General features: G+C 56.1%; 1 protein-coding gene across 1 annotated transcript in view; it reads left to right on the forward strand.

The window, feature by feature from the left end:
- The first annotated feature begins 2,453 nt into the window (after positions 1-2,453).
- TSPAN11 (tetraspanin 11) overlaps positions 2,454-27,738 on the forward strand; it is an 80,971-nt gene continuing 55,686 nt past the window's right edge. Inside the window, exon 1 of the mRNA XM_006172054.3 lies at positions 2,454-2,520. The gene's annotated coding sequence lies outside the window, so the exon portion shown is untranslated. The remainder of the gene's footprint in view (positions 2,521-27,738) is intronic.

The following is a 27,738-nucleotide window of genomic DNA, read 5'->3' on the forward strand; positions in this document are numbered from 1 at the left end:
GGAAAAAACATCTCAGTAATAAGTTTTATATTGACATGTGGTAAGTGATCATATTTTATATATATTATTTTAAATAAAATACCACTAATTTCACTTGTTTCTTTTCTTTGTATTTTTAAGTGCAGCTCCTAGAAATTTTTTGTTTATTTTTAGCTTTTGCTAAAGGGTACATACGCTTGCCAAAGAGAGACAGAAAGAGAAAGAGAGACATCACCCCCCAGGAGGGAATGCCCTATCAGAATCCCTTCTCCTCCGTTCTCCTCCCAGGATTCTGGGCACACATGCACTTGTGCCTGGCGTGATTTTCAAGCCACCAGGTCCAGGACTCAAACCACAAACTCAGCCATGTGGGATCCAGTCACCTTACCCACCATGCCTCCTGGATGGGCCCTGGAAAATTTTTATTCCACATGAGAAAGAGAGAGAGACAGAGCAGGGGTCTGTCTCTCAGCATCCCCCCACCACACACACACAGGGTGTCTACACTGCAGTCTTCAGTGCCTCAGCCAGCTTGGGCCACGGGCACACACCGGGCCTGCACAGAGAGGGCCCTGGGACATAAACTGGAACCTTCCCATGCCAGTCAGTTGCAGTCCTGCTGCACCGCCATCTGGAAAATTACCACATGCCGTATTTCCACCGGTTCACGTCTCTGGATGTTTAATGTCACTGGCAAAGTGCTCGCGCCAGAGCGTCCTGGGAGAGCGGTCCGCTTATCACTGGCCTCTCAGACTGCGGACGGTCCCTCCGGGCCTGTTTCCACCCCTCTGTCCTGAGCACTGTCTTCACACCACTGACTTCGCTGCACCCCTTCCCCCTCCAGCCTTCTGCCCCCTCCGGGCCTACCCCACCCCTCTCTTCTCCATCTAGCTTTAGAATCCCGTATTCTGCTATGAACCACCCCCTCTGGCCTCCCCATTTCCGCTCAGTCTTTTCCTTTAACGCCACCTTCTCTGACTTTTTCTGACAAGGCGTCTCCTGGAACACAGGAACAGCTTCGCGAGCGGTCAGGGGAAGGCCCTGTCACAGCACGGGCTTGCCCCATGCGTCCCCACGCGTGTGGTTTTTCCTCCTTTTTGGGGGGAGTAGTTTGCCACAGGGTGCGTTTACTCGCCGGAGAGAGACAGAAAGGGGGGGGAGGAGGGGGAAGTGAAAAATCTCACACACACACACACACACACACACTGGGGAGATGGCCATGCCACAATCATTTTCCCTCCACTCTCCTCTCAGGATTGGGGACACGCACACACACACACACGCGCACACACACACACACACACATTGTGATTTTTTTCCAAGGCGCCAGTTGTGGGACTCGAACTGCACAGTTGGCCATGGGGGAAGCAGTGCCTTAACCACCACGCCACCTCTCACCTCTGTCTTGACCACCAACCCGCCTTCTCTTTCGCTCACCAGCTCTCAGTGGGCCTAGTTCGCAGATAGGCTTTCTAGGAAAGGGGCTGCATGGAGTCGGGGTCTGGGAGGCCTCCTGAGGGTGCTCATGGGAACAGCACGAGGGAGTGAGGGAACAGCGGAGGCCCGCGGGATCCCTCGGGAAGCGACGGAGCAGGCGCAGCCCTTGGAGACGTCCACATGGAAGCAAGGAGAGGGGCCTTCGGTCCCTGTGCCGACCAGGCAGACCCAGGATGCCCCAGGGAGCACAGGCTGGCTGATAGAACCTCCCTCAAATCCTTCTCTCCAAAGTCCGCAAAGCCGCGTCGGGCACCAGGGGTTTCCCTGACCTAGCAAACTGGTAAATGGGTAACCCTGCTCGTCAGCTTTCAGAAGAATGGGCTGGTGGCAAAGGCCACGGTTGCTCTGGAAAATAACCCACAGACCTGCCCTGCGGTTGGGGCAGCTCCACGCGCAGGCCGCTTTGCGCCCGCAGACCCGGCAAGGACCGGGCTCCACTGCCTGATCTTCCCTGGCTCCGGTCTACATCTCTGTCCTCCCTGGGGCCCAGGAACTGAAAGTGGAGTCGGGGGAGGGGAGAGGTGAGGCCCTTTGGAATCCCACAGGCTGTCCCTAGAGTCCCAGGGAACCCCCAAGGCCAGCTTTCCCCACTCCATCAGGGGCCACCTCGACGGATACAGAGAGGCCAGATCTGAAGCCCCTCCGCCAAGTCCGTCCCTCCATCCCCGCTCCGCTATCCTGCTACCATGGGCACAGGCAAGGCTTCCCTCCCCCACCTCACCCCGCCCCCGGAACGGCACAGCTGCCCCCACTCCGAGTCCACGGGCTCTGTGTGCTCTGAATTGCAGAAAGGCATGCTCCCAAACAAAGAGCCAGCTGCCCGCCAGCCCGCCCTCTGGTCAGAGCTTCTGGGCGAGCGGGCTGGCCAGGCTCGGGGGTGGGCCCGGGGGGCGCGGGGGGTGGAGCCGGCTCGGGGCGCCGGCCTTTTCGGGTGGGAGGGAAGTAGCAGCGGGGAGGGCGCTGGGTGGCCCTTAAGCCGCGGCGCTCCGCCTCTCTTTTGCTCCAGCTCTGGTCGCTGAGTCCCGAGCCCCGCGCCCGGTGCCGGTAAGTTCGGGGTGCAGCGGGAGAAGTGCGCCGAGTGGGACTAGGACTCGCGCCTCGGGAAGGAGGCAGTCGGCACTCGGTCCTGGCCAAGCGCCCCGTTTCTCCTGCCCGCCCCGCCCCTGGGTTACCGAGCTGGCGTGGGTGAGGCTTGGTGGGTAGGGGAAGCTAGCTTTGGAGGGGCGCAGGGCCAGGAAGCCTCTGGACACTCACGGTGGCCGTGCGCACGCGGTACGCTGAGGCGTGTCAGTAACAGAGCTCCAGGTGCCCCTTTTTGCGCCGGGATCTGGGGAGGGAACTCCGGGCCTTTCGGGCCTGGCGCTGCTTAGCCTGTCTGGCTCATGCCAGTCCCTCTGCAAAATGGCATTCTTTTTGTCCGCCCTGAATTCCAGTAGCTGTCTCTCGTCATAAGCCCAGGTGACAGGCTCACTGTCCTCTTAGCTAGATGCGGACGTCCTTGGCTGCAACACGAGGGGTCTGCTAAAGTGCGCACACATGCGCGCGCGCGCGCGCGCACACACACACACACACACACACACACACACACACACACACACACACACACACACACGACTGTCTCGGCGGGTGGTCTGCCTGTGCAGGGGTATCCACGCATTTTGCAGGTCCCGTCTGCGTGTCTGTAGGAACACAGCTCTCCCTGTAGGCCCTGCCCTGTGTTTGGGGTCTGTCCCTGCAGGGACAGCTGGCTCTGTGTGAGAGCAGGGGTGGTGTTTTCACCGGTGCTGTGTGCGGTGTTCACGTGGGTACACCAGCTGGGAGATACCGAGAGGCCGCGGGTGGGCAGGATGGCTTCTCACCTGTGCCCCCGGCTCCCTGTGCACCGTCAGCAAGAGCCCCAGAGCCCTGCAGCACAGGCTGGACTGTGCGTGGGCCGGCTGGGAGGAGGCTGCTCTGGAAGAAGGCCTAAGTGCACTCTGGAGCACAGGCCCGAGTGGAGGGAGAAGCAGGGTGGTGGTGGGGTGGTAGGCAGGGTGGAGTCGGCTGTGATTCGTGGGTGGCTGGCACCGGCAAGCCGCAGCTGGAATGTGGAGCCTGGGTTTGAGTCAGAGCTCAGTGGCCCTGACTGTCTCAGCAGCTTGTTCCCTGGACAGGCCATCTGGGACTCCACGGCTTTGCGTGCCAAAGGCACTAGTAGGCCCCGGTGGTGGCATAGTCCCTGGTGCTGGAAGCCACAAGGCTGGCCATGGTTGGAATCCCTGGCTTGGCCTGGGACACCCAGGACCATGAGAGTTAGAGAGTTGGGGAGAGGGGCTCACAGTATCTGGGACCCTGTCTAGAGTGCTTTCTCTCTTTCATGCTCTAGAATAAAATTTAAATTTAAAAAGTGTTCTAATAACCACTGTCTGGCCTGTCTCCCAAGGTGGCTGGAGACTGGTTAATGCCTGGAAGGTGCTTCTGCAGCAGTAAGGCTGTTCGGGCGAGCGGGAGTGCCGGGCCCACAGGTGGTCTGCGAGTGCCCTGGCGGCCGGGCGCTGTGGCTGTGCGGGTGGTAGAGACCTCAGCCTGCGATGTCCACGTAGGGGGGCGTCGGGCCAGAGTCCGTTGTTGGACTCTTGGTCCAAAACATGTCCGAGCCCGTGTGGTTTCCTGTAGGCTTTGCGTGAGCACTGTGCAGCACCCAGGGGGCTGTCCGGGAGGTCTTTCAGTCGCCTGAGCACCTCGACCTTCCGGGGCCTTCCTCCAAGCGAAGCAGTAGGAGTGCTTTGGACAGTTTGCGCCATGGAAGCAGGAGACCAAGAAGCTTTCCGAAGCAGGTCACAGGATGTCACCGCTGTCCTAACCCCAGTTTTAGGATTACATTCCTCGCCACTGCTGGAGGACAGGGTCACGTCTTCTGCCTGTATTCCCAGCAACTAGCGCAGAGCTGGGCACACGGGGAGCCCGGGAAGTGCTCACTGAGCGGCTTAGGAAGGAGCTCGTGGGCGGCGGTGAGGCTGACACAGGGAAGTCCGTCCACCGAGGCCAGCTCTGTACACTGGGGGACCCAGTGCAGAATGAAACGTGGCCCCCTAGTTCACGAAGCAGGAACAGCTTCATTAAAAGTGCCAAAATACACAGGGCCTTCCAAAAGTTCTTGGAAAACATGTGTTATTTTTTTAAAAAAGGAAAAACAAACTCATATTTTAATTCCAGTTTTGCATGCACCTTTTGAAGTCCCTTTGTATAAACTCTTTTCTTTCATGACATCTCTCTCAACTTGTCATGGTATTTTTATTTGCTGTTTAATGATATACTAAGTAAAGAAAAGCAAACATTTTTTGGTAGTTTTTGTTTTTGTTTTTGTTTTGTTTTTTTTTTTGTTTTAACATTCTTGCCACTGGGCATGGGTTCTTGCCAAGGAGAGAGAGAAACAGTGAGAGGGAAAGTGAGAAAGCACCCCCAAGGGAGATGGCCACACCACGGTCCCTTCCCCTCCATTCTCCTCCTGGGATTGTAGGCACACATGCACACGCACCTGGCCTGTTTTTGTTTTTGTTTCTCTGAGAGATTTTTGCTATCGGGTGCACATGCTCACCAGAGAGACAGAAAGCAAGAAATAACCCCCTAGAGGGAATGACTATGCTGTAATTCCTTCTCCTCCATTTTCCTCCCAGGATTTTGGGCATGCACTCACATGTAACTGGCATGAGTTTGAAGCCACTGGGTCCAGGACTCGAACCACAGTCAACCATGTGGGAGTCCAATGATGTAACTGCTATGCCATCTACTGGCCCTGGCCTGGCCTGTTTTTCAAGCACCAGGTCCCAGACTCGAACTGTGCAGTCAGCCATGTGGCCCCGGCTGCCTCCGCCATGCCGTCCCTGGCATGGTCCTCTTTTATACCAGACCTGTGCAGATGTGTGAGGACGAGGGAGAGGGAGCGGCCTAAGTCATCCTGGGATGCTCTTGGGCTGGAGTGAAGAGCAGTACGAGGAAGGGGCCGTGTGACAGTGCCGTGGAAGTCTGCCTCTGGGGCTGTTTCACACACACAGAGGCTGGGCCAGCCAGGCTTTGCAGAAGAAAGAAACCCCTTTGTGCGCAGGCAGAGAGTATGAAACGGGGAGTTAGGGCTAAAAGCGCTGGAGAGAAATACTAAGGAGGCACGAACAGACAGAAGAAGGCTTTCAACTCGGCTGGAAACCGAAGTTCCGAGCCAGCACTAGGAAGCCAGTGCCCCCGTAGCAGAGGGGACTGGGAGGGCGCCGGGAGTGGAAGGAAGCCCCTTTTGTTAGTGCAGCGTAGAAAGGTGAACTGTCAGAAAGGGCAGTGCTAGCTAGCCGCGGCAAGCGCTGAGCCAGGAGGAGCCCTGTTCACATCCAGCCTTTCATCCCTTAAGCTGGCCGGGCCCTCCCCAGGTTTCAGTGTGTCGTGTAAACCATGCTCATTGGGAGCCGCTGTTCTGCATCCAGCCGGTTCGATGCAGGCCTGGCTGGTGCGAGCTCCCCAGGGGTCCCCCGCTGTGTACAGTGTGACCTGCTGCCGAGGTGGGTCCCACATGGAGACCGGAAGCAAGCAAACAAAAAGCAAAGACAACCATGAGGCAGAGAGCACAGCGGCCCACAGCGCAGGGCATACATCCTGACTGGCTCCTTCCAGGGACGTGCGGACCTGGACCTGACCAGCCTGAGCCTCGGGGAGCACGAGGGAGCCCAGTGCATGAGCGCTGCGGTTAGGTGCCAGGCCATGGCCTCCCTGTTTGGATGGTGGCCCAGTTAGGATAGAGAAAATCCGTTCTGAGGTCTCGATCTAAGACCATCTGGCTGTCGACAGTGCGTTGCTGCCCACGGACCTGAAGCTCTCCCTTCCTCGTTTCGGAAATCCGCGGCCGGGTGGTGTGTCACATTGCCGTCACCATCGATGACAGCGGCGTCTTTTCCCGAAGCACTGTGCTCGCTAGCTCCTGGCATCCTGGTGTTCTAGACAACCACAGGGCATGAGAGCTCAGAGCTCATGGCCACCAGGGCAGCAGAATGAGTCAAAACTGGAGCACTGGCTGGAAGTCAGAGACATGGGTTTGAATCCCAGCTCTTCTCAGATCCTACCTCCCCCCCCACCCCCGGTCTCTCCAGCCAAAATATGGCAGTGGACTGATTTCCAAGGTTCCTTCTCCACCGGGGACACCCAGGTGACTTTCTGGACCCCGGAAACGATGGGCATTGGTGGTGGTGATGACCATGTAACTAGTACCTGATTAGGGATCGCCAGTTTGGGCAAAATCGAGGGCATTGTGTTGCCAAGACTATTTCTGTAAGCTTCTTCCCTCAGTCACTCATGGGACTAAAATGCCTGCTTCTTCGGAAAGACTGAGGGTAACAGTGTGGAGGCTGCTGCTAGTTGCCACGTGAGTGCATCGTTTCCTTGCCCAGAAAGGTCAGGTGTCTTTAAAAAGACAAATACCTTTGTGTAGGAGAAATTCTAATGTTTTCTAAACGGGCTCCTGAGTCCCTTTTTCACAGCCCAGAGATGAGGCAGCACGGTTCATTTGTCACGGCGCTCAGCAGCTTCCAGGCCACCTTCAGTAAAGTATTGTGTTGTCAGGAAGCTCAGGACATCTTTTTCTATGCAAAAGTGCATCATGACTTGTCCTACGACCCAATCTATCACCTTCTACCACTTACGACCTGACAGATTTATATCCCAGTCCGAACGTGGGCGTTTAAATCGGGGTGCACTTGCGCTCCCTCGCCTCGCACGCACGGCCATGCAGATTTACCAATGGGAGGGGGAGAAAGCAGGCTGAGCCCGGTGCCTGGACGCCTGGGACACCTGGACGCCCGGCTGCCAGCCCTGGCTCAGCGTCTGGGAGTGTCCGCGGGCCCGCTGGGTCTCTGCGCCTGCACCTGCGCCGCGGCCTTGCCCTGGGAGGTGATAGTCCTGCTCTTATGTGTACCTACAGAGAAAGAAGAGTTGAGCATCGTGGTTGTTGTGTGAGGGAGTCACAAACCCCTCTGGGGCACAACCAAACCATGGAACCCTGGAGCACTTTTTCCATATAGTTTCAGGGGCCCCCAAGTTGTAAGGCCCTGGAAGGAGTGGTCTTTCGGGCTTACTGCTAAGCCACGCTACCCTGTCCCGGAGACAAGCCAGATACTCTTTTGAAAGCAAAAGAGGAATTGTATACACCCTCCTGTCTGGAAAAGGAAAGGAGTTTTTATGTCACCTGGCACTTTTTCTGGCTCCTGCTGCCTGGAAGGGAGTATCGGTGCCTTTCTGGTTCCCGTGAACCGGCTGCAGGGATATTTAAGTGGGGAGTAATGCACACCATAGCGAAGGCTTTTGCAGGCAGCGCCCCCCTTCTACCGCAGAGTACGCGGCACCAACCTGGTCGATGCCTGGATGGCTGCAGAGACACTGGACGCACAGACTCCCAGCATCCCGTACCTGTGCAGCAGCTGTGACGGGGTGGGGAGCAGCTGCAGGTCCCAGTGGCACTTATGAAGTGCAGGCCCAGGCTCGGCATCCCGGTCACCAGCTCGGCCATTTCCACCTTTTTCCTTTTAGGCTTTTGTCACAGGGCACGTGCGCTCAGTAGAGGACAGAGGGAAGGTGAGAAATCACCCGGGGTGGCCGCGCCGCCATCTCTTCTCCTCTCGAGGTTTTGGGCATGCACACACACATGCCTAGTGTGTTTTTCAAGCCTCTGGGTCGGGACTAGGACTATAGAGTCAGCCATGAGGAATCCAGTGCCTTCACCACCACACCACCTGCTGGCCCCAGCACCACCTTCTCATCCCTGTGGCAGAGGAGGACACCAGCTCGGGTAGGTTCAGCAACCTACCCAAGGTCTCCAGACAATAAAGGTAACATCAGTTCCCCTGGTGTGTCTGTGAGAGTCCCGCCCCCAAGCCAATATCCGAGAACAGGTTCACATCCATGCCCCCCTTCCAGCTCCCTCCTCCTGGCGACAGGGCTATGGGGGAAGGACACCACCCTCCTGCCTGCACTTGGGCTGTGAATTGCTGTCCTAGGGAGAACTGCCCCTGAAGTCCTCTGCAGGCTCAACCAGTGTCATTCCCAGAATGCTCTCAGAAACGGTCAAGTTAGCCGTGGGTCTGCTGTGGGCTGCTCTGGGGACGTGGCCCTAAGGGGATCCCAAACTGGGGGGAGACTGCGGCTGTGGTTTAGTTCGGGCCCCTAAGTCTAGCTCGGTAGGGGTGGAGCTTTGTGCAGCGCGGGGCTGAGAGCCAATATCACTGTGGACTTGGGGCCTGGGGTGCCTCCCGCAGCTTGGGCAGCCATGCCTTCCACCCTTCTCTTCACGCCCGATGGGCAGAGCAGGACCGACTGGAGAGGGCGGCCGCTCGGGTTCTCTGGGCTTGGCTTTCAACCACGTTACGCTAGTCCTTATGTTGGCTGGTGCACCGTTTATGGCTCTGTGGAACATGGGGGAATGGATACAGCACAACTGCGGAAAGATACATACGTCTAGCCGAAGAATCCTCCCTAAGCTTTTCTTCCAAAAACGGGCATGATTGCCACTTGAGGATTGGCAGGCTTGGTTTCAGCGAGAAAGGCTGAGTTTAAGACAATTGCTTATCCCTGGGACCGGCCACTTGAGGAGCCACTGCCTGCTACCCAGGCGAGTCAGTAATCATGGCAAAGGTGACCGGAAAAAAGGCACACTCTACAAGCCAGCCAGTTTATGAAGCAGTTGGGTCATTGTGGACAAAAAGCGACCAAGAGTCACTCCTGAACCTCAAGAAAAACCAGCTAGGAGGCTCTGCAGAAGCAACTCACACCCCAGAAGACTCAGGGCCTTTGCCAGCAGAACTCAGCTCTGAAATAGACCGGGTCAGAATATATCTCGGGTGCTGACAGTTCGCGGTCAGCCCCGAGCTCATGGACCACAGGCAGCCCCATCCAGAGACAGGGCATGTACAGGGCTGGAATACCGCACAGACTGCACAGACCACGAGACGTGTGAAGTGGCAAATGCTGATGAGGTGATTTCGTGATGGGTAACTAAGTACACAGCAATTAAAACATAAGCTATGGGGGCCAGCAGATGGCGTGGCCGTTAAGGCACTGGACTCTCACTGGGCAGACCATGGTTCAAGTCACAGACCTGGCAGCTTGAAATTCCCTGGCTGTGTGTGTGTGTGCATGCCCTAGATCCAAGGAGGATGGAGGAGGAAGGAGTGCAGCATGGCAACCCCCCCATGGAGGGGTTGGTGATTTCTTACTTTTCCTCTCCTCTCCAGAAACTGCACATGCCCTATGTCAAAAACCTTAATAAAAAAAAAAAAAACTATGAATGCAATCCAAATAATATTAAATGATTGATGGGGTATTAGAATGCCTTTGATGTTTAAAGTTATTGACTAAAAACAGAACAATGAATGAAGATATAAACACTGATGAGACTGAAATCTGATAATCGCTGTGTGTGCGTGCATACATCTCATCCAATACACGTATGTAAATAGACAGATATCTATTCTAGCTTTTCTGAATCTGTCAGTTAAATTAGATTGGTTATGTGAAAAGCTGTGCGCCCCACCCCACTTTTTTTTGTTTGTTTGTTTTCCTTTCTCAGAGCTGGAATAGAATATCCGTATTTATGGGGAAAAACAGGGTGGGACTATGACAGACTCTCTGGCAGGGCTTGGTAAATTAGCACGAAGCCATCCTATGACCCAGCAATTCTACCCCTCAGGATTGGAAACAGATGTTGGAATGAAAACCAGCACACGCGTGTTCACGGCAGCTCTAGCCGCAGTCGCCAGAAGGTAGAGGCAGCCTAGTCGTTCACAACAGAGGTGACTAAATTGAAGATGGTACGGCCACACAATGGAATATTATTCAGCCATTAAGAAGGAACGGAGTACTGAAGCAGGCTGCCGTCTGAGCAAACCCCTAGTGCATGTTCCGTGAGAGAAACCGACATGGAAGGCCATGCATCGTCTGAGTCCATGGATAAGAATATTAAGGGAGGCTGGGGACCAGCAGTTAGCGTAATGGCTATGTCGCTGGACTCCCACGTAGTCAACCGCGGTTCTTGTCCCGGACCTGGTGGCTTAAAACTCACGCCGGGCACGTGTGCGTGCGTGCCCAAGATCCCAAGAGGAGAATGGAGGAGAAGGGATTGCGGCGTGGCCATCCCCCCTGGGGGGTGATTTCTCGCTTTCTGTCTCTCTGTCTCTCTCTGTCTGTCTGGTGAGCGCACACGCTCTATAGCAAAAATCTCTCCAAAAATAAAAATAAAAAAGAATATTAAGGGAGGCAAATCTACAAAGAGGGGAGCAGAGCTGTGGTCTCCAGGAGCTGGGAGCAGGGACATGGCTGGCGAGGTGTGGGGCTTCCATTTGGAGTGATGGAAAGTTCTGGAACTAGAGAGTGATTGTGGTCACACAGACACGACAAATGTGCTTCATGCCTCTGAACTGCTCACCTCCAGATGCTTACGATGGTGCCAGTAAACATTCTAGCCTGTGTACTCTACCCAGTACGAAGAACGGAGTGAGGCTGGGGCCAGAGGAGGTCAGCGGAAGCTCAGCCATGTGAAGGGCTTCCAGACGGTCTCCGAAGTCCCTTTTGGTTCTGAAGCTACCCTGTGTGTCTGTGCCACAGTCCCAGCTGGCTCCTGGCTCATTTTGAGCAACGACAGTGTGGGACAACAATACACGATTGAAGGCTCGGAAAAGCTGGTGGCTTCCTGAATGCCATCAAGTGCTGGGGCCCAGTTCCTTGGTGGTCCTAGCCTTAGGGTAAGCTGGGTGCTCGAATGAGGGAGCTGTGCTTACCACACTCCTTCGACCAGAGAGACCACGCTGTATCCATTTTTCATACCGAAGTACTACACCGTTTGTAAAAATCTGCAGCTAGAACTCTACTCTTTCTCATTATACAGATGGGGAAACTGAGGCACGGAGAGGGACAGTGGCTTCCTCAAGGTGCTGGAAGAAGAGGGAAGCCCTGAATCTAGACCCACACCCCCCTGTGTCTGCCCTTCCCCTCCAGCTGCCCCTGTGACCCCCACATACATCCCTAACATCACCCGGGCAGTGTTCCTATCTATGGCCGTCAGGGGACGCGCAGGCTTCCTCAGCTCCCGCCCTGTCCTGGGATCCGGGAGCACGTGCTCCCCCACGCCGGGGGTGAGGAGCAAGCAGCTCCGCTGGACGGCCTTGTGCACAAGCGTCCACGCGGATGAGGGAGGGGGCAGATTTCCTGCATGGGAATCATTGTAGGAGGTCGGGAAAATTACAACGTAGATCCTTCTTGGAGCGTGGGGAGATTATAGACTACATTCCTCACCGTCGTTCAGCTACACGTTAGGCACTGCTTTGTTCTGTTTGAAAGGTAGGTTTGAAGCCCGGCGTGTCGGAGTTAAAACCCTGTGCCCCTGTGCAGAGAGACAGCGGCCGCCTGGGCAGGCTGAGGGTCTTACTGCCCACCGTCGCTCTGCTCCTCTGGCAGGTCCACCACGCGCTTAGGCAGTCTGGCCAGCTGTGTGGATCTGACAGCGGGCTGGGATGGACAGCGCTTGACCGTCCTAGACAGCGCGGTCTCAACCCTGGCCTTGCAGAACCACAGGAAATCGATCAGCGCCCGCCTGATTGTCCCTTCAGATAACTGAGCTTCTTAGTGTATTTTTAGAATTCATTTAAATCGATGCTCTCTCTCCAGCCCCAAACTCTGGTCTATAACCGTGTGAGTTTATTTAATTTAGCCTCTCAAGTGGTGACTCTCACCGTCATTCCTGGATCAGAAGGTCAGTGGTTCCCCGTCGCTGAGAAAATTAAATCCAAAGTCCTCGGCCTGGTGGCCCTTCTTTGTCACCTCTGCCCATTTCCTGCTCACCTTTAACAAACCTGGCTGCCCGTTTCCTCTTCGGCACCCCGTACACCGTCCCTCCCCCCCTCTGCCCGTAGCTGTGCTGCAGGGATGTAGACGGTGTCCTCACAGCCGAGAGTTCAAGGCCAGTGTCTTTCATTCTCTTCTCTCCATCCTTAAAATAATAATAATAACATTCAGCATGTAGCCATCGTAGGCCCCAGGGTGAGGCATCAGGTGCTCGGCGAATGGATTAATTAATCATTGGGTTGTTGAGGAAGTCATGATGTATTTCTTCCATGTTTTTCTATGTAAAAATGCATCGTGACTTTGCTGAGTACCCGAGTTCATCTGAGAAAGGAAAGCAGATGTGAGAAGAGCCCACGGCGGTGGTGATGGGGGCGGGGGGTGGCGCGTCGCAGAGAGAAGGGGGAGCAGGTGAGTCCGTGAGAGGTTAATCAGGAGAGCTGTGGGGATGTCTTGGTCCAGTCTTACGGGTTGAGCGGACGTGGTGACACCGAGGAAGGGCTGAGCGTGGACAGATGAAGGTGGGATTTGGGCTGGGGGGCTGCTCGGGAAAGATGGTGACTTGGTTTTGGTCCTGTGGACTGTTAGGGACCTGTGGCCGTGTGAGTACGCCTAGGGCTCAGTGGGCTCTTCGAAGCTGTCGGCTTGTTCACAGTGGATGGAGCTGGGCGTTAGAGACGGCAGCCAACGACCAGCAACCAAGCACAGAGAACGCCCCTGCCCTACCCCACAGCCAGTGCTGGCCTCGCTGGGGCGAGCCACAGAGACGTTCCAGGCGGGAAGGCTGGTGGCCGTGGTGTTCAGATTGAGGCCAGGCAGAGACTGGTGGCCGTGGTGTTCACATTGAGGCCGATGGGCCACCTGGGAGGAGCAGCAGGAGAGCGCTTCAAAGGCAGGTGCGATCTGAGTTTCAGAGTCCGCAGAGGTGAGGCGGGAGGAGGGTAGAACCACACCTGTGGCCTTGGCGACCGGAAATGACTGGCTGCGTGGAGCGCCGGGGGAGGTCGGCCGTGGCAAGTGTAGAAAAGCTGGAAGAGGAAGTGAAGCTCGGACCTCGGTGGTCAAGAAGAGAAAGATCTGGCAGCAACGGATCTGGCGACCGTCTGAAAGACGGCAGGGTCCAGGGAGACTTGGGAAGCAGCACGCGTCGTGACTAGACGGAGCTGTGGAATCTTAGCCTGGGCTTGCGTCCGGGCTCTGCGGGCCAGTCTGTTGAGGACTAATTTGTTGCTTCTAGAGATGGTACTAGAGTAGGATTTTCTTTTCTTCTTCTTTCTTTCTCTTCTTCTTCCCTTCTTCCTCCTCCTCCCCGTCCTCCTCCTTCTCCTCCTTTTCCTGCTTCTAGATGACACTACACAGAGATTTGACTTCCAGAGATGTGATTCCATTAGAGAAAAGCCCACGCAACTCTATCAGACCTAACAGGCCCGCGGCTTCAAGAACAGAGAAGTTGCTTTTTCTCTCATGTAACAGTCGGGGTAGGCCAGCTGCTCGGCTCCATGCACTCACACAGGGATCCAGGCTCCTGCCAGCTTATTCTCTACAACACCCCACCAGGGAAGCAGACGGTCTCAAAGTGTGGCCCCCAGGCCAGCAGTGTTGCCATCATCTGGAGCCTTGTTGGAAGTGCAGATTCTCGGGGGCCGCACCAGTTACTGATTCAGGGTCTCTGGGGCGGGCCCTAGCTCCTGTGTTCTGAAGCCTCCAGGTGATGCTAGTATGTCCCTCAGTTGGAGAACCATTGCTCTGGGGCGGCCCTTATCTGCACAGTTGAGGCTGGGTTCCAGACACTTCCACGAGGAGCTCTCAGGAAGGAGGAAGATTGCAGAGAGGTGCAGGGCGGTGTTTGAAGGACCAGGCATGGAGTGGGACTTCTCACTTTCCGTGGTCAAGAACTACTTCCTGGAGAGCTCTAGCTGCTTGGGGGGTGGGGGGTGTAGATGGTAGTCGAGTGACCGCTGTGTGTCAGCTACAACTCCCTTGTAGCAGGAGATGGGGAGAAACCTCTGGAAAATCGCTGGTCTTGCCCACCTCATGAGCCAAACTTGGTTTAATGCTACTTCAAATCCTCTGGAAGAAAGGGGAGGACTATTATGCACAGATCACAATTGTGCGTACGTGTGTGCAAGGCTCCAAGGAAGGTCCAGCATGTGGTGTGGTGGTTAAGGTGCTGGAGTCCCCCATGGGCAACCATGGTTTGAGACCCAGACCAGGTGGCTTGAAAGTCATGCCAGGCCTGTGTGTATGCATGCCCCAAATCCTGAGAGGAGAATGGAGGAGAGAGATCACTAGGGGGTGATTCCTCACTTTCCCTCTCACTGTCTCTCACTGTCTCTCTCTTCTCTGGTGAGCACACATGTCCTATGATAAAAAAAAAAACTAAAAAAAAATAAAATAAAAATGCTCCATGGGGTCTGTGTCAGGGTCCCAGCCCCTCTGCCCACTCTCACTGGCCTGGTACAGCCCAGCCCTCAGACCCCATGTTACCTGCTCATACACTGTGTATACTGTGTTTCTGGGTTCCTGCTTCCAATAAAAGCCAGAATTTCACACACCCTCCCCTCCCCACCAGCCCCAAAAGGCAGGTACCCCGGCTTGGCAGGGAAGCACGGACAGTGAGAAGATGAGAGATGGAAGGAAGTTTAGCAGCTTGGCAAATGAGCAGCCGGGCATTCGACCTGCCAAGGCAGCTAGCACACCTGCATGGCAGCGCACCACACGGCTCACAGCTCCGAGGGTGGCCATCACGGCTGGGACGCACAGCTCCCGAAGCTGGGTGGCGTGGCCTCCCTGTCTGTGTCTCCTCCCCATAGCTCACCTGCTGCGGAACCTCAGCACCTCAGGTACTCGGTCTGCTGGCTGACACTGCTCTGTCCTCCGGTCCTGAGCTCACTCCAGACAGGTCACTCCAAAACCACCCGCTGCTCTGAGGGCCGAGGACCAAGGCTGGACTGAGGAGCCAGTTCTGGACCACGCGTCTTCTCTCCTGTCTTCCAAGGCTGCTAGGAGCCCTCTCCTGAGAGACCTTGACCTTGCTGTGAGCCACTCCAGGGCTGATTCCTGACCTGCCAGAGGGACCTCCTCCTCGTTTATGAAAGAGCGGTGAGGGCACCTGCCTCGCTCAGTTACAGACCGTCACGTGAGACCCCTACCCCCATCAAGGGCCCGTTACCTCAGGCTGGAGCTGCAGGGGCCTGGGATGTCAGACCAGTGGTCAGAGTCTGGGAGAGGTGCTGGGGAGGAGAGGCGGGACCTTGAGCCTCTCGAACACCTTGTTTTCAAGACTGGGAAACCGTCTGTTTCTGCAACAGTGACAGAACAACCTGCCGAGTGGGACCTGGCGTCTGTTTGTCTAAGGAGCACCTTTCGGATCGGACACTCGCACACACTCCCTCCCAGACAGCTCTGGGCCTGGCCTGCGATGCTGAGTTCTGCAGGAGGAAAGAGGAAGCCTGTTGTGTTTGCCCACGGTGCTGATTCCAATGGTGGTAGACCCCAGGGCTCTGGGCTTCACAGCCTCTGCTGTGGGTCCTTTCATTTTTAAAGAATTATTTATTTTATTTATTATTATTTTAAGTTTGCTATGGGGCACAAGTGCTCACCAGAGGGGGGGGGGAAACATGAGAAAGCAAGCCCCCAAGTCCAGGATTTGAACCTGAGCCAGTCAGCTGTGTGGAGGTCCAACACCTTAGCTACTACACCACCTGCTAGCCAGCTGCAGGTCCTTTTTTTTTCTCTCCAGAAAGAAATTTTTGCTATAGGGCACGTGCGCTCACCCGAGAGACAGAGAGATAGAAAGCAAGAAATCCCTCCCCGGCGGGGATGGCCACACTACAATCCCTTCTCCTCATTCTCCTCCCAGGATCTTGGGCACACATCCACACGCACCCAGCATGATTTTCAAGTCAGGAGCTCCGGAACTCGAACCGCGGTCAGCCAGGTGGGAGTCCAGCGACATAACCGCTATGCCATCTGCTGGTCCCCTCGCAGGTCCATTTTTAAGAGCTAGAGCAAAGGCAGAACAAAGAGGCGTGGGGCGAGGAGAAGGGGCAGGCTGCATATCATGTTCAACACCCCTGAGTGCTGGCTGGGGGCTTCTGCTAAAGTCCGACTCCTCTGGGCCAGGCTGTGCCCGGCGTTTGCCATCAGTGGAACCGTCCGCTCCCTCTCGCGGCCTGTTTGAATTATTCTCAGAAGGGTTTTCCACTTCGACGTACCCTGGACATAGGCCTCTGCCTCTCATGGGAGGCTGAAATGGAGAGATGGGGAGGACGGTGCAGACAGGGCCGAGGAAGAGCAGGGAGATCAGGGCGGCTCCCGGCTGGACGAGGCCGATGCCTACACTGAAACTGTCTACACGGAAGGGCAAACTGCACGCTCACAGAGACGCGGGCCGTGGAAGCTGAGGCTTGGACTCAGGTTTTACGTGGGCCTCCGGTGAGCGCGGGCGAGGGGAACAGTTCGTAGCGCTCACAGCGCGGTTTCCCGTGGCTCATCAGCGCATCCTTCCTCCACTCAGTATCTGTTGACACGCGTGCGTCAGCAGCTGTCGGCCCCAGGACCGAGCTCAGACTTTAGCGAGTACTGTGGCGAAGGGGCATGCCTTGGCTTCGTTAACGGGTCGTGACCCTGGGACGTCAGAGCAGGAAACAGGTCGGAGAAGCCCGTGGAGTGAGGAGGGGCTGGGACAGAGAGAGCTGGCGGCTGGAGGAGTGTTGAATATCGTGGACGAGCAGCACGATGCGCAGGATTTAACATCCCCCGGGGACGTTTTGTAAGTGAGGGGGGCACTGATAATGAAGGAGGCAGGGGCGAGCCGTGGGCACAGCGGGACACGCGGCCATCCTGCCAGAGCTCACTCTAGAGCCAGGCTGCCCGACTCCCACCTCCCGGTTACCAACACCCTGAAACCCGTCTCCTTTCCTCTTCTGTAACTCGAGGACGCTGCACGTGCGACGTAACACTGGGGCCAGCAGGTGGCGTGGTGGTGAAGGTACTGGACTCCCACGTAGACAACTGTGGTTCAAGTCCCAGATCCAGCGGCTAGAAAATCATACCAGGAGCGTGTGTGTGTGCGCGCGCGCTCCTAAAATCCCGAGAGAATAGCGGAGAAGGGATTGCGGTGTGGCCATCCCCCCCTGGGGGGTGATATCTCACTTTCTCTCTTTCTGTCTCTCTAAGATAAGTGCACATGGCCTATGGCTAAATAAATAAAAATCTAGGGGCCAGCAGATGGTGTCGCGGTTACACAGCTGGACTCCCACGTGGCCAACTGCGGTTTGAGTCCCCGACCCCGTGGGCTGAAAATCATGCTGGGCATCCGTGCGTGCCCAAGATCCTGAGAGGAGAATGGAGGAGAAGGGATTGTAGTGTGGCCATCCACACAGGGGGTGATTTCTCACTTTCCCTCTCACCGTCTCTCTCTCTCCTGTGAGCCCATGCTCCTGAAGGGAAATTTATTTTTTTATTTTAAAAATAAATAAAGAAATCTTAAAAAAAAAAAAAAAAAAAAAAAGAAAAAAAGAAGAAGAAGAAGAAAGAAAGAAAGAAAGAAAGAGAGAGAGAGAGAGAGAGAGATGCATGGCGCGGGCCGCTGGCACCACAGTGAGCTCCCAGGCAGGCCGCCGTGGGAAGGCCCAGCCTCGCGTCCAGGGGCCTTGCTGAGAACACCAGCACGCGTGTGCCCGTGATCCGGGCTGGCTGAGCCAGGACCCTGTCGGGGTGCTCGCTCTCTCCCTGTCTTTCTCTTGCTCTCACTCATGAATAAGTGAACTTTAAAAAATAGAAGAAGGAAGCCAGCACTTGCCCAGAGACCCCTGCCCGGCCAGTGTCTCACTGTCGGAGTTACAGGGTCAGGAGAGAGAAGGCCAAGGTCTCCTCCCGAGGGCCCCAGCAGCTGGCATCCTGTGGTGGCAGCCACCACGGTGCCCCTGACCTGGGATCCTGCCGGGGGGAGGACACTGGCCGTGCTGCCTCCCACAGCCCCCGGCTGCCCCGGGAGGCTCCCCTCATGCTCACCGGAGACGAGCTAGCTCCCCCGGGAGCCAAAGGCAGACTGCCCAGGACAGGCCCAGCACCTCCACCTGCCCCACACAGGCCTCGCGGGCCGGCCCCTGCTCAGCCTCCAGCACCTCGGTTTCCCCTCTGTGAGGGGCACGACCCGTCCTGGGACTAGATCCCATCTGAGCGAGTCCCGCACACAGAACCTTGCCCTGCCTAGCTCGGAGCCGGCATGCGATCAGTGTCGTGTTCACTCTCGTGGCGGCCGATCGGGGGACTGAGGAAGCCCTGCTTCCCTGTTGGCTTCAGAAGGACCGTCACCCTGTCCCTACCAGGAGCAGCCCGGGCAAGTGGGAATTACATGAGAGGAAGACGAGGGCGAGGGAGGACGTGATGTCTGCGGAGGGACGAAAGGCCACGCAGGGCCCGCCACCGAGTTCCTGCGAGGCCCGCACTGGCGACAGGTTCCACCCGACACTGCTTTTCCGTTCCGCCGAGCTTGGCTGTCGCTAGGCCTGGCTCTGGTGGCCAAGAGCACAGACGTGGAAACGGGCTCTTGGTTAACTGAGTGGTGGGGCTGGCGTTCCAGCGGCAAGCACGAGTTAGCTTGCATGCTGTGGAGGGCCCAGCGGAGGCTTGGTTTTTTAAACTACAGAGGAAATTAAGCATGGAGTTTTGAAGTACATGCACGTCGTCGGATGACTAAATCTAGCTAATGGGGGGGCCAGCAGGCGGCAGGGTGGGTAAGGCGCCGGACTCCCGCATGGTCGACTGCAGTTCAAGTCCCAGACTGGCGGCTTGCTTTCTCACTCCCTCTCTCTCTGTCTCTCTGTCTGGTGAACACACATGCCCTATGATAAATTTTAAAATAATATTAATAAATAAAAAATAAAGATGGTAAGCTAAATCTAGCTCACAGATGCAGTACCCCACCTAGCTATGTGTGTAGGGAGCGTGCTTCACACTCACTCCCCCAGCGCCCTTCGAGAACGCACGATCAGCCGTGGTCTCCGTGCAGTACAATAGCGCCCCTGACCGTCTCCCCACTTCCTAACCGAGGCTGTGTAGCCCTTGGCCAGCAGCTCCCCACACCTCCCACACCCCCACGCCAGCCCTGGGAACCAGCAGTCTCCCCTTCGCTTCTGTGAGTCTGACTTTCAGCTTCCATGTATGAGTGAGAGCACGGTATTCATCTCTCTGTACCTGGCTTGTTCCACTCTGATGTAAACTGCTGTCGGAGATAGATTTCTAAGGGAAACGACATTAGTGTATCAAAGAGATAGCTCACCCCAGTGGTTATTACAGCGCTAGTCACAAAAGCCGAGAGGGAATTTACCTTGGCATCCAGCAACAAGTGATGGCTTCAGAAAACGTCGTATGCGGGGACCAGCAGTTAGTGTAATGGCTATGTCGCTGGGCTCCCCGTGTAGTCGACTGTGGTTTGAGTCCCAGACCCAATTGCTTAAACTCATGCTGGATGCGTGTGCGTGCATGCCCAAGATCCCCAGAGGAGAATGGAGGAGAAGGGATTGCAGCCTGGCCATCCTCCCTGGGGGGGTGATTTCTTGCTTTCTGTCTCTCTCTCTCTCTCTCTTTCTCTCTCTCTCTCTCTCTCTCTCTCTCTCTTTCTGGTGAGCGCACACGCCCTATAGAAAAACCTCTCCAAAAAAAAAGAAAGAAAATGTTGTATGTGTACACATAGTGGAATACTATTCGGCCATAAAAAAGGAAATCTCACTGTTCTCATCAACACAGGTGAGCCTGGAGGGGCTTGTGTTAGGTGAAATACGCTAGTTTTGTCTTCACTTTAGAGTCACAAGCTTCCCAGCAGCTTCCCCCCAGTACAAGTTACCCTCCTTTAGGGAACAGAGTTAGGGAACGCTCCCCCAAGCTTTACTAATGGGGTCAGAGAATTAGAGGCTGGGGCCCTGAGTGGAGAAGGTGGGGAGAGTTACCGTGCATGGCCGGTTCTAGTGCTGACCCTACCCTGCCAGCTCTGGCTCACGCCCCCCTGCCCAAGCAGCCAGCCCTTCCTTTTCTCTTTAAAGTCTGCTTATTCTTGCACGAGAGACAGGTACCCCGTCATGTCTGCACACCGCCGTCCCCCCAGTCCTAGCGTGTGTACCCCCAGCATGTCCGAGAGGTCCTGGGACGGACGCCAGGCATTTCTTCCCGTGGGTCTAGTCCCGAGAACGCTGTACCACCACCTGCCCCCTCCCCTCCTTCCCCACCTGCACAAGCCTGCCCGTCCTCAAGGCCAGGTTAAATGCCCCTTCCTCTTGCCGCTCACCCTCTGTCCCCTGCCACTCACCCTAACTGGCAGAAGGCATGCCACTCCTGTGTGCTCGGTCAGGAGGCCCAGCCCCGCCCTGGAGCTCTCCACCGAGTGCTGGAAGCTAGGCAGGGCCTGCACCCGCCCTCCGATCCCTGCGGAAAAAGCCGAGGTTCTGAGCACCAGCCTGGCTCCAGCGGGGACGGGACACGTCTGTGGAATGAGAGAAGGCGGCAGCTCTCCCGGGCCTGCCCATGCCCCGTGTTTGCGTCCAGCTCAGGAGGTCAGCCCCCACCACCCAGCACTTAAAGTGCTCAGCCCCAACCGCCCCCAGCAGCCCCCATGGGCACCCCACTCCCCAACCAGGCACTGGCTGCAACCGGCCCTGCTCCCCGGACATGCAGGCCCTGGCCGGCTTGCTCCGCGTGTGCCTGCTCTGTCCGGGAGGCTCGGTCACTGGGGTGGGCAGTGGGGCGAGGTGTGCGGTAGAAGGACAGTGACCCCCAAGCCTCACAGCCTGGGACATTCCACGGAGCCCTGCGGGGAATCCCGAATGCATCGCGTCACCATCGAGGCATCTGCCTTTGCTCTTCTGAGAGGCCCGCGGCATGGATGGGCCCCTCCTAGGACAGCACGGGATGGCTGCCTTTGAGGCCCAGAGCCTTGGCCTGGGGGCCCGGGGCAGGAGGGAGGCCCAGGCGCATGGCCAGGCTACCCGGGAAGCCTTGGACATCTCAGGACTGTGGCACATGTGGATTTTGAGGAGAGACCGCCCTCACCTGCCACTCTGTCACGGCTGTCTCGGATGCGAAGGTCCCTCCATGGGAGCAGAGGCTTTGGGAGGTGGGAGGGGCTTTAGACAATGGTGACTTCCAGAGTAGCCCTGAGACGCAGCCTCCAGGAGTGGGGTGACCACCACGTGGGTTCGCCTGGGACCACCCAGGTTTAGCTCTGAGTAGTGCTGCCATGTTCTGGGAAGCCCTGCTGTCCCGGGCAGGTGGGGTCACAGGCCGCTGCCTGGGAGCCAGTTCCCAGGTTTGCCCCACAGCTGATCCATCGGAGCCCAGGTGGGCCCAGACGGCTGGGGTTTTAAGGAGACCTGACCCCTCCCCATGGAAGGGAAGCATCCAGAAGGTAGTAGCCTGCTCCGGCAGGGCAGCAGGGAAGGTCAGGCCCGGAGGAGCCGCTCCCACCCCGCAGAGCAGCCCCAGCTCAGCCCGCAGGCTCGGAGCACAGTCACCAGGCGGGAAACAGCGCCTGCTAACGGGAGTAAGGGAACGACTCTGTGCGGGACCCAGCTCAGTGACGGTGTGTGGGCATTGCCCTGGGCACTGGGTGTTGCCCTGGGCGCGGGAGAGGTGAGGAAGCCCCTTGCAGAGAGGGTGGGACCCCTAAGCCTTGGACACTTGGACAGGCAGAAGAGGGCAAAGTTTTCAGACTGGGCACAGCGTGTACACCCTCTGAGGCCTTCCGGGGGACAAAGAAGAGAAGCTGGACTCAAGGGGGATGTTGGAGGAGCAGTCATGCTCCCTGGACTCAGGCTCGTCATGTCGGTCACCAGCCTGGGAGGACTTAGAGAACAGGGGTAACAGCCCCTGCCCATCCACAGCTCTTGCCTCTTGGGGACACTTCCACCTGCTGGCTCAGGAAGTTCAGCTCCTAAGAACAGAAGTAAAATCCACTTGGGGTCACAGCAGATGGCATAGCGGTTAAGGCACTGGACTCCCACATGGCTGGCCGCAGTTCGAGTCCTGGATCCGGTGTCTCGAAACTCACACTGAGCACATGTGCATGTGTGCTCAAAATCCCGAGAGGAGAAGGGAGAAGGGATAGTGGCGTGGCCCTCCCCCTTGGAGGTGATTTCTCACTATCAGTCTCTCCAGCAAGTGCTCGTGCCCTATAGCAAAAAATCTCTTTAAAAATCCATCAGGAAGGCCAGTTTCCCAGACATGAGAGCTCAGCTAAAATGATTGGAGGGATTATCCCCGGTCCTGGTTCCTCCATTCGAGGGCAGGGGAGATAGACCCTGGGCAGGGAGATAAACCCACGGCAGATGGCCTGTGTTTGCTTTCTCCTCCCCAGGGGCTGCAGCAGCCCTTCCCCTTCCAGCCCCATAAATTATTCTCTCCCCAATCGAGAACTGTGGGTGAGACGGGGCCTAGGGAGAGGTGAGGTGGGCCAGGCCTAGGGGCTTCCCCATTGGACTGCAGTCCTGCGCCCTCCCCTGGGAGCAGAGCGAGGCGCCCTCCCAGCAAACCAGCACCTCTGCTCTAGCACGCACAGCGGTTCCCTCTCCTCAGCTGCCAGCTGCCGCCCAGCGGTCTCTACAGCCCTAACCACGTCCCACGTCCCAGCAGATGCTGCCTGGGCTCCACCCTCAGCCGGCTGGGCCCACTCAGCAGACCACCCCCTTTCCAGGCTTCCCTGCTTCTCCTCCCACCCCTCCTGTGCCTCAGTTTGCAATCTGGCCTCCTCTTCCTTGCCTGTTCTCAAAGGACAGGGCTTCTGGCATCTGTCCTCTCCACCCCGTGCATACTCCACAGCCTCATGGGAGCTCCCTCTGAGCGGGCAGGTGTCTGTCCCCTGCTGTCCCACCACAGTCACTGGCCTGCTTCAGACCTCACCGTCTCTTTCTTGGGCTTTAGCACCAACTTCCCAGCTGACCCCTCGGCACCCGGTGGGTCCCAGGTCTTTTCTGCCCAGCCGGAGCACCCTCTCTGGGATGTAAGTCTCATTGCAGGCAGCCCCACTGAACGCTGTCTGGGGTTCAGCACCGCCTTTGGGGCACGATTCCCAGGCCCTGTTCGCAATCACCCCTCCGTACCTCTTCAGCCTTCACCCCTGTGTTCATACTGTGCACCAGTCTCTCCAGGTGGAGACTGGCAGTGTCCTGGGGTACAGGAGAACTTTCTAGAATCCCTATTCCCAATTATTTTTCTCTTTAACGAAGGCACAATGAGGCCTAGCCTCTGGTGCCGTCAGTGGAAAGGACCCTGAAGCCGGAATTGGCACGCCAACCAGGGAGGGTCTGACTCCACCTGGCTGGCCCGAAACAGGCTGGGCATTTGCAGGTGCCCAGGACCCTGGCAGGCAGAGGACTGGAGAAGGGACCATGGGTGACTGGGCCCTGGGAAGGTGCAGTGCTCTCTCTCTCTCTCTCTCTCTCTCGCTCGCAGTTGCATGTGCTCTATCATGAAATTTTACATCTTTGTAAAAGGCAGGTGCTACGGTGGTTAAGGCACTGGTTTAACCACAGTCAAACATGGTTTCAGTCCGAGACGTGGCTGCTTGAAAATCACCCTGGCTGGGCGCGTGTGCATGCGTGTCCGAAATCCCAAGAGAGGAATGGAGGAGAAGGGATTGCAGCATGGCCATCCTCCTAGGGAGTGATTTCTCAATTTCCCTCTCACAGTCTTTCTCTGGTGAGTGCATGCACCCTATGGCAAAAAAAAAATTTTTTTTTAAATAAAAGGGCAGAGTTAACGTCAATGGATTTTACTATATAGTTTGGTAACAGTACGTGAATGATATTTACAAATAAATTTGGGGGACTGTACAGTCAAAAGAGCTTGGGGGGGCCAGCAGGTGGCATGGTGGTTACGTCACTAGACTCCCACATGGCCGACCATGGACCTGGTGCCTTGAAACTCGTGCTGGGCGCGTGTGCGTGTGTGTCCAAGATACTGGGAGGAGAGTGGAGGAGAAGGGATTGCGGCGTGGCCATCCCCCCAGGGGGTGACTTCTCACTTTCTGTCTCTCTCCATCTTTCTCTGTCTCTCCCATGAGCACACATACCCTACAGCAAAGATCTCGGAGAAAAAAATCAAAGCTTGGCAACTAACGCCAACTCACCCCGGCAACGCTCCCACAGGCCTCTGCACCCGCCGCTCTCTCGACCGGAGCAGGGTGAAGCCGGCTATGAGTAACGGCATGTCCAAACGTGTGGCTTAAAGAAGCTGCAGGTAAACTGAGACTGGAGGTCGCGGCCCAGGGGTGTCGTCACAGCTCTGAAATCGTCTGAGATGTGGACTCTTGTGCACTCTTCAGAGAGAGACAGAGAGATAAGAGGAAAGTGAGAAAGCACCTCCCCGAGGGATGGCCATGCCACAGTCCCTTCTCCATTCTCTTCCAGGGATTGGGGGCCTGCATGCACGTGTACCCAATATGTTTTTCAAGCCATGGGGTCCAGCACTCACACCGCACAGTTAACCATGTGGGATGCAGCCACCTGAACCCCCGCACCATGGGCTGCCCAGTCCAGACCCTCTGAGCATATTGTTCTGCACTTTTCTTTTCTTTAGAGAGAATTTTGCTATAGGGTACATACACTGGAGAGACAGAGACAGAAAGTGAGAAATCCTCCCCCGCCAGGGGCATGGCCGTACAATCCCTTCTCCATTCTCCTCTCAGGATCTTGGGCATGCACTTACACGCTCCAAGCGTGAGTTTAAGCCAGTGGGTCCAGGACTCTAATCACAGTCGACTACATGGGAGTCCAGCGACATAGCCATTACACCAATTGCTGGTCCCCAGTGTTCATTTTAAACTGCTCGGTCGGGGACTCGAACCGTGTTCCACTACATAGGAGTCCAGCGATGTAACCATTATGCCACCAGCTGGTCCCTGCTCTTTTCAACCCATGGTTTCCAGCTCATGGCTCACAATGGCTGCTTGAGCTCCAAACATAACATCATCATTCCAACCAATAGGAAGAAAGAAAGGGTGAAGAGAGACATGCCCCTTCACACTTTCAGAGTACTTCTGATTATTGGAGATTTTAAAATGACAGTTATTGAACCAGCCCGTGGCATGGTGGTTAAGGTGGTGAACTCCCACATAGCTGGCCACGGTTCAAGTCCCAGACCCAGCAACTTGAAAATCATGCTGGGCATATGTGCACGTGTGCCCAAATCCCAAGCAGAGAATGGAGGAGCAGGGATTGGAATGTGCTCATCCCCCTGGAGGGGTAATTTCTCACTTTCCCTCTCTCTGTCTCTCTCTAGTGAGCATTCGCCCTGATGGCAAAAACTCAGGGAGAAAAATGGTCATTATTAATGATAAGAGTTTCCACTAGAACAATATCACAACCTGGAATCTGTGGGTACCCCATAAAATAGTTCCAAAGTACATGAAGCAAACATTGAGAATTACAGGTGGGCTGGCACAGAGTCCACACCCTCCAAGGACAGGAGTCACGTCCTTTTCAAATGCACCCAAAACACCCACCAAAAACATTGGTTCCAAGAAGTTGCCACACTTACTGCCTGCCAACAGGTACCCCCGGCTACGCCTAGCACAGGGGCAGGCTGGGAAATGCCAGGCGGCCAAGTCCCCAGTTGCTATGGAGGGACAGGGCAAACAGTTCCTGGGAAGCCGACAGCCTCTGACCTCCCTCTGGCCTTGCCAGGGTGGCACTGGTCCTGAGAGGACCATGCAGCCGGAAATAGGAGACTCCGCCTTCCAGGTGCCCATGGGACTTGGGGGAAGGCATTTAAGATATAAGATTTTCATGTCTTGCTTTTTCTTTTTAGATTTGCTATAGGGTGTGTGCACTCACCGATGGGAGAGACAGAGGGAAAGTGAGAAATCACCCCCCAGGAGGATGGCCACACCACAGGCCCTTCTCCATTCTCCTCTCAGGATTTTTGGCATGCACACACACACACCTGGCATGTTTCTCCAGCCAAGTCCCAGGTCTGGGACTCGAACCACACAGTCAGTCACATGGGTCCAGCACCTTAGCCTGCACACTGCCTGCTGGCCCCATGATGTAAGTTTTCACGCAGACATGTGTGAACTGGCTCGTTTCTTCAGAAAAACATTGCATTAAGTGAGCCCCTAAGTTCCCCCCCAACCCTGATGTTGGGTGGCTCCAGTTTCTCCACCCACAGGCAGAGGCCCCTCCTCCAATTCGGGCTTGGCCGTTTTCTTCCCATGTAGCTCTAGGCAGGTGGTTTGACCTCAGTTTTCTTATGAAATGTGAACAAATCTACTTCATGGGGGTATTGGGAAGACAGACCCAAAATGCATGCCGAGTGCTCGGTGTGGGGCCTGCATGGTGCGTGTTCAATAAACGTTAGCACAGAGAGGCGAGGCAGCTTGCCCAAGGCTGGCTCTCAGTGCCAGGCACGGGGCTGTGAGCTACAACGGGCATTGCTTTGGGGTTCCTGCCACCCCCAACCCATGGCCCCGTACATTCAAGGGGTGTTGGGGGGAAGAAGCACCGAACAGTGGAGAATAGTAAACAAAGAGTTTAACTGAGAGAGTTAGAGAAGGATTTTTCCTTCCTTTTTTTAAATTTGTTTAGATTTTTGCCATAGGGCATGTGCGCTTGCTGGAGAAAAAGACAGAGGGGGAAAGTAAGAAATCACCCCCCAGGGGGATGGCCACGCCACAGCCCCTTCTCCTCCACACTCTTTTCAGGACTTGGGGCACCCAGCACACACCTGGCATGTCTTTCAGGCCTCCTAGTCTGGAACTCGAACTGCAGAGGTGGCCACCTGGGACCCAGTGCCTCAGCCTCCACTCCACCCGCTGGCCCTAAAGGAGTATAAAGTGTGTCCTAACTCAGACGCGTGTTAGCTGCCTGTTTCTTCTGCAAAAGCTTGAATGAAGGGAACCCAAACATCCCCTGACCCTGACGCTCGGTCTATCTTCTGACATTTTAATGGCTGGAATTGTACCGATAGAAATGTATTTCTGCAGGTTAAGTCTACCTGAGCCCTTTCCTGAAAGCCATGTCAGAGGGTCCTGAGCCTGGTCTGCATGAGTTCTTCAGGCCCTCTGCAGTGGGCCTGGCTGGGAGGGAGGGGCCTGCAGAGGGGGAGATGGCCGATGGGAGGGGTCAGGCCCCAGCCCCAGTTTCCCAGGAGCTGCCCAGGCCGAGGCCCAGGACCCTGACGCCAGCCCGTTGCCAGGTCAAGGCAGAATGCTGCGGATCGGCCAGTCCCCGTCACCTGGCCAGGCCCCACCACGGAGTCTGCGGATTTCCGAGTCCTTCACATCCCTCCCCCTACCCGGCCTCTCAAACAAAGCCAGGGAAAAATGGATTTTGTCTTTTTTTAACCAAGGACTCAAAGTCTTAAATTACCTTCCTAAAGGTCTGCAAATAGAAAGCCCCAAAACGACAGCCACCTTTTCTCGCC

Source organism: Tupaia chinensis, unplaced genomic scaffold (assembly GCF_000334495.1).
Source record: "Tupaia chinensis unplaced genomic scaffold, TupChi_1.0 Scaffold150288_1, whole genome shotgun sequence".
NCBI classification, from domain to species: domain Eukaryota; kingdom Metazoa; phylum Chordata; class Mammalia; order Scandentia; family Tupaiidae; genus Tupaia; species Tupaia belangeri.